Source organism: Silene latifolia, chromosome 9 (assembly GCF_048544455.1).
Source record: "Silene latifolia isolate original U9 population chromosome 9, ASM4854445v1, whole genome shotgun sequence".
Classification (NCBI taxonomy): domain Eukaryota; kingdom Viridiplantae; phylum Streptophyta; class Magnoliopsida; order Caryophyllales; family Caryophyllaceae; genus Silene; species Silene latifolia.
This window is the reverse complement of record NC_133534.1, coordinates 30,692,219-30,698,324: the sequence shown is the minus strand read 5'-3', so window position 1 is coordinate 30,698,324 and position 6,106 is coordinate 30,692,219. Positions and strand designations below refer to the sequence as shown.

At 38.8% G+C, this 6,106-nt stretch overlaps 1 non-coding gene across 1 annotated transcript; it reads left to right on the top strand.

Moving 5' to 3' along the window:
• Positions 1-3,959: 3,959 nt before the first annotated feature.
• On the top strand, positions 3,960-4,066 carry LOC141603715 (small nucleolar RNA R71). Its single transcript, XR_012525573.1, has one exon. It is a non-coding gene; the product is annotated as a small nucleolar RNA R71 (small nucleolar RNA).
• The last annotated feature ends 2,040 nt before the right edge of the window (positions 4,067-6,106 follow it).

Below are 6,106 nucleotides of genomic sequence, written 5' to 3'. Positions count from 1 at the left end.
CGAATCCTCCTCCTATCATACATACATACAATCACAACCATATTCACATAAATCACCCAAAACCCCCGAATCACCCAATTAGAGTTTAACGAACTTTAACAAAACATTATAAAATTTATATAAAAAGCTTACCCTCGACACAAGGATCACAACGGCGTAAAGAACAAGATGATCCAACGAACGTAGCCTTGGGGATTTGCTAATGATGCGATGAGATGAACTTACGTAACTCATTTCTTCTCAATTAGGTTTTTAGAATAGTTAAAAAGGTTTAAGAAAAGTGACGGTATCATTATATATTAATCTCGCATCATTAACAAAACCCGTCAAAACTCGGCCCGTAAACTCACTTACTCAATCGAATAAGTCACTTACTCGATCGAGTGACCCTTACTCGATCGAGTGCCAAGCTTACTCGATCGAGTACCCTACAAGAAGACTACTGTTTTGCGTAACAAGCTACTTACTCGACAGAGTAAGTCCCACTTGTTAGAGTACTCTAAGACACATAAAACCGTAGTATTACAAGTTTCCTCAATGTTGTTGACAATTTCTTGGACTTGCTCCCTTTGAGATACTACCAAAGCCTTAGATGATTGAAGAGCATGTTGTCTCTTTGACAAATTTGAAGTTTTGGGTGCCTTGGTTCCGCCTTTAGTCCTTGCCATTATATGCTCCTTATGAAATTGGTATCAACAAACCAAGATATTCCTTGAATGCTCCTTGCTTCTTCAAACTTCAATCAATTCCTCAATCAATTTGGGATTTTCGAAATTTTGCCCAAACCCTAGAAAACTGATCCAATTTGTGAGGAAATTGATGTTTAATGGGTATTTTGTTGATAAAGGAGTGATTTAATTTTTTTTTAGCAAGTTTTGTTTTATTTGTGGTGAATTTTGTTGAGAAATTGGTGTTTAAGGATGACGGGATTGAAGGTTGAAGTGAGGGTAAATGTATGTGTTTGTGTTTTTGAAAGATGGAAATGAATTGGAAAGAAGAGGTGTCCCGTGTTTTGATTAAGTATCAGGCCTGGGACGCTCAGATCAGAGTCGGGATGCATGGATTGTCTCACAGGGTTTTTTGAAATGGCAAAGCAGTGCTGGGACGCGCGGATTGATCTCAGCTCGATCGGATTTCTGCTGAGACGCTCGGATTATGACTGGGACGTGCAGATTTTGCTCCAGCAAAATTTCATGAGTTTGAACCTTCCCAGGACCCGCGGCTTGATAGTAGAACGAGCGGATCGATGTTGAGGACGAGCGTCCTGAGCTCGGCTTGCGCAGATTTTCTTACAGGATTTCCTCCCACAATTCAAAGCTTTCCAACTCCCACGTCCCGACATTAGGACGCGCGAATTGAGCCTGGAGACGCTCGTATTGCTCTCAGCTCCCACGAGCTCAGGTCTGCTCGTGGGGATTCCTCTTCCCGTGTCATTCCTTCTTCCTTACCTTGTTAAATATTGCGGGTTGTACTACAAAGGCTTGGGTAGCCTATGTCTTTATTATCCCCACACTTGATCAAACACTACACATTAAAACACATTAAAATACCTCCCTCACTTGCTCTCATGTCAAAAATCTTGTAGTAAAGCACAAAAATGCAAATCCAAAAATGACAAAGATGCAATAAAGGAAATAAAATGCTAGTTACGGGGTTAGAATATTTACAAATGGTGGTTTAGGGAGAACTCCACCAAACTCTCCTTCTTGTGAGAGGTATCAAGGGGGCAAGGCCAAGGTGTTGTTGATGTTGCTCAACACCTTGTAGAAGTAGTCGAAGGCTTGCTCATTTTGAAGATAGAGGTCTTGTATAGACCTTTGCACATTGTTTTATTCATTGTTGTAGTCATCCAAGTCAAAGTGATGACAAGGATCTACAAAGCCTTGGTCCAAGGTCATAGCATTTCCAATATAAGGATTGACTAATCCTTCAAATTCATCGATCCATAGACCACAAATTTTGCTTGCATGTTCCTTAATGATGTCATAAGTTGACAAGAGCAACTCTCCTTTCTTGTTATCATGGCTAATGAGGCCTTATTCATTACTTTTCATGATGGGTGAGCTATTCAAGCTCTCATTGTTGTTGTTGAAAATTACATGCTCTCCGAATAGAGCTACTAAAAGGTCATCCACTTTCTCCTTCCAATTGGGTGATGTTTCTTTACCCACGGCTTGATCTTTGCATAGAGATTCTAACTTCTTCCTATCACTTTCTCAGCTATAGTGATCGACCATGAAGCATGCCTCATGTAATCGAGGAGGTCTCATTGTTTTTTCAAGATTGAAAGTAATTGTCTCATCCCCTACTTCAAGTGTGAGCTCTCCATGTTTCACATCGATTAGCGCTTCGGCGGTATGCAAGAAAGGTCTTCCTAGGATGATAGGGATGTTAGAATCCTCGTCCATGTCTACAATGACAAAGTCTACCGGAATGAAGAATTTGCTAATTCCTACGGGTACATCCTCCCATACCCCTAAAGTTATCTTTGTTGATCGATCCGCCATTGGAAGAGTAACGTTAGTGTATTTAAGCTCTCCTATCCCTAGCCTCTTACATACATATTATGGCATGACACTTACGCTTGCTCCAAGATCACACAATGCTTTGTTAATTGTAGTGTCGCCAATGGTACATGGGATAGAAAAACTTCCCAGATCTTTGAGCTTTGGAGGGTTCCTCCCTTGAAGAATAACACTACTCAATTTGGTAAAGGCAATAGTCTCCAACTTTCGGATGGATTTCTTCTTGGTAAGAATGTCCTTCATGTACTTTGCATAAGTCGAAACATGATTGATCAATTCTGTGAATGGGATTGAGACTTCTAAGTTCTTCACAATTTCCAAGAACATTCCAAGTTGCTCATCAAGCTTAGGCTTAGCTTGACGACTTGGGAATGGAAGTCTAATCACAATTGGCTCCTTATCAACATTATTAGCCTTTCCTTCATTCTTCTTCTTTGAAAGTTTATTGGTAGTGGGTTCTTCTTCCTTAGATTTCTCCATAACTCCTTGCTTGCTACTAGCATCAACAATATCTTCATCAATTGGCCTCTTCGGCCCCTCATATCTTGTACCACTCCTCAAATAGATGGCACTAACCGTCTCATGTCTTGTGGGCGGGTTACCTTAAGGAGGTAATCGCCCCTTAGCTTTTGTCTTTGGGAGCTAGAAGATTCTAATTGGGTCATTTGAGTCTCTAACATTTTGGTGTGGGCAAGTATGCTGTTGATGGTGATTTCTTTAGCTTGGCTATCTTTTTGCATTTGGGTGAAGAATTCTTGTTGGTTCTTTTGCATTTGGAGAACCGCTTTTTGAACATCAAAGCTTTGGTCATTGGATTTGTTGTAGGAGGGTTGATTTTGATATCCTTGGCTTTGGTTGAAAAAGGGTCTTTGATCTTGGTTTCTCATTGGAGGTGGAGTGTATGTTGGTTGAGGATTTTGAACATTTTGGCTCTTGTATGAGAGATTTGGATGGAATTAGGTATTCTCATTATAGTAGTTGCAATATGGGGTACCACTCTTGTTTGCTTGGAAAGCATTTACTTGTTCATTTGTTCCCCTACATTCGTTTTGATCATGTCCCAAGGTTCCACAACTTTCACATACTCTATTTGGGATTGAGGATGATGCCACCATAGCATTAACATATTGTTTGGGTGATTTGGAAGCTTCATCAAGCTTAGCTATGGCCTTCTCAAACTTCAAGTTGATGGTGTCGATATGAGAACTTAGTTGAGCACCCAATTGAGTGATGAAAACTACCTCATACTTTCCTCCTCTAGTGGTCTTTCGAGGCCTACTATATTGAGAATTATGAACCGCCATCTCTTTGATTTTTGCCCATGTTTGATTGTCATCAACTTCGGTAAACCTCCCATTGGATCCCATATTAAGCACATTGCTTTAGTCTTCATATAAGCTGTTCCAAAATTGTTGCACAAGGAACCACTCACTAAGTCCATGGTGTGGACAAGAACGACAAGTGCCCTTAAATCTCTCCCATGCTTCATATAATGATTCCTCATTCCTTTTCTTGAACCCGGTGATTTGGGCTCTCAACATGTTAGTCTTCTCCGGAGGATTGAATTTCTTGAAGAAGGCAAGTGCTAACTTCTTCCATGAATCAATACCAAGGGTAGCCTTGTCTAGGCACTTCAACCATTGCTTTGCGGCACCGATCAAGGAAATAGGAAACAATACCCATCGGATTTGGTCTTGAGTAACTCCGGTTTGAGAAATTGCATCACAATAATCACAAAAAGTCTCCATATGTAAGTGAGGATCTTCACTAGGCATCCCTCCAAATTAACTTCTCTCAACTAATTGTATGAATGCGGATTTGGCAATGAAATTACCGGTTAAATGTGGTGGTGTAGGAGTACCGTTTGATAGGTTCTCCTCGGTTGGTAAGAAATGTGATGAAAATTTAGGCATTGTAAGTTAATTCTGTGGTTGGTTTGGAATTTGGTTATTCTCTCCTTCTCTTACAAAAGAATTGACAAACTCAATATTATTTGGTTGAATGTCCACAACCTCTCCAATACCTATGACTCTTGAAGTACCTCTAACAACTCTTCTATTGTTGGTTAGGGTCCTTTCAATCTTGAAACTAATAGGTAATAAATTACCTTGTGATCTCCTAGTCATGCAAAATATCGAACAACTAGAAAACAATTAGAACAACCTTGAGGAGATTGACTTCCCCAAGGTAAAGAAAGACATAACTAAAAACAATTAACTAAAATCAAATCATTTGAACACCGTCCCCGGCAACGGCGCCATTTTTGGTGTGATGTGAGCTAATTTATGTTGTCGTCAAAGCTATCAACCAAAACAATATTTCTAACTCTACAAACTACTCATAAGTGGAGTGGCAAGTAAAGGTCGGATCCCAAGGGACGGGTATTGATTTAGGATTTCAATTGTAAGTAGTTTATGGCTTAAAGTGTCACAAATTTGGGTTGAGATGTAATCTAAACTAATCAACAAGATGAATGTAAATTAACGAAAATAAAGTAATGCAATAAAGGGGGTGTAAACAATTGATTAAAGGCACTAGGGTGTCATAGGTTCATAAGGGAATCATGGAAATAGATCATACAAACATGTTCTCAAATAGATGCAAGCAATTTGTTGTTGTGATGGAATCGAGTTAGTGTATATCTTACAATTCCTAGGAAGATTTAGGTCACGGAGCCGAGTCGATCAAGACCTTACAACACCTAAAAGTCGACTTAGTCTCTTCCTATTCAACTCTATGCATGGTCTAACAAGGCTCAAGTTGGTTTATGTCTTACAAGCCTCATTGAAAAGATAAGAGATGGGTAAAAAATGCAAGGTTTCATAGTCTCGCATTTCATCAAACATAACATGTGCATAGGTTGAAATCACAAGAAGCAAGCAAGTGATTATGAAAGCATATTAGATTAAGCATAGATCAAATCCCATGATAATTTGTTGGAGCTAGTGTCCTCCACAGTAGTGCGTTAACATATTAAATCTCATTAATGGAATATCATCAGATATTTATTTATTTGATCCTCGTCAGTTGATTAATGTAAATCGATAACGGTTGGCTGACTAGAGTTGGACGTTATCGCCGTGAGACGGCGGCGATCAACTGACCCCTTTCGGTCACACCTAAAGGAACGAAACCCAATAGACAACTAATTAATTGTATAAGATACAATTTATTTAGTCCCTTGATTTTTAGACTAAGAGGTTAGTCGATTATTTTTAGAGAGATTTCGAGTTGCGAACTCGAGGAGCGACAGTTATTATTTAATTATGCGATAATTGAATAATAAGTTTTGGGAGACGGGTTTTAGTTAATTAACTGTTAATTTACTAAAATTACTAATTGATTAATGTGATTAATATTAGTACGTAAATAATATGTGTAGCGGTACACGTATATTTACGGAGTGATTTGGACGAAATTAATTGGAAGTATTTAAACATGATACGATGTTTAAGTAATATTTACACGTATTTGTGCGACAAATATAAGAAACAATATTGACCCGTAAATGGGTAATTGGACCGTGTAAAATAGAGTATAGTGAATGATCATTACACTTTGCTTATTTTTCTTCCATAATT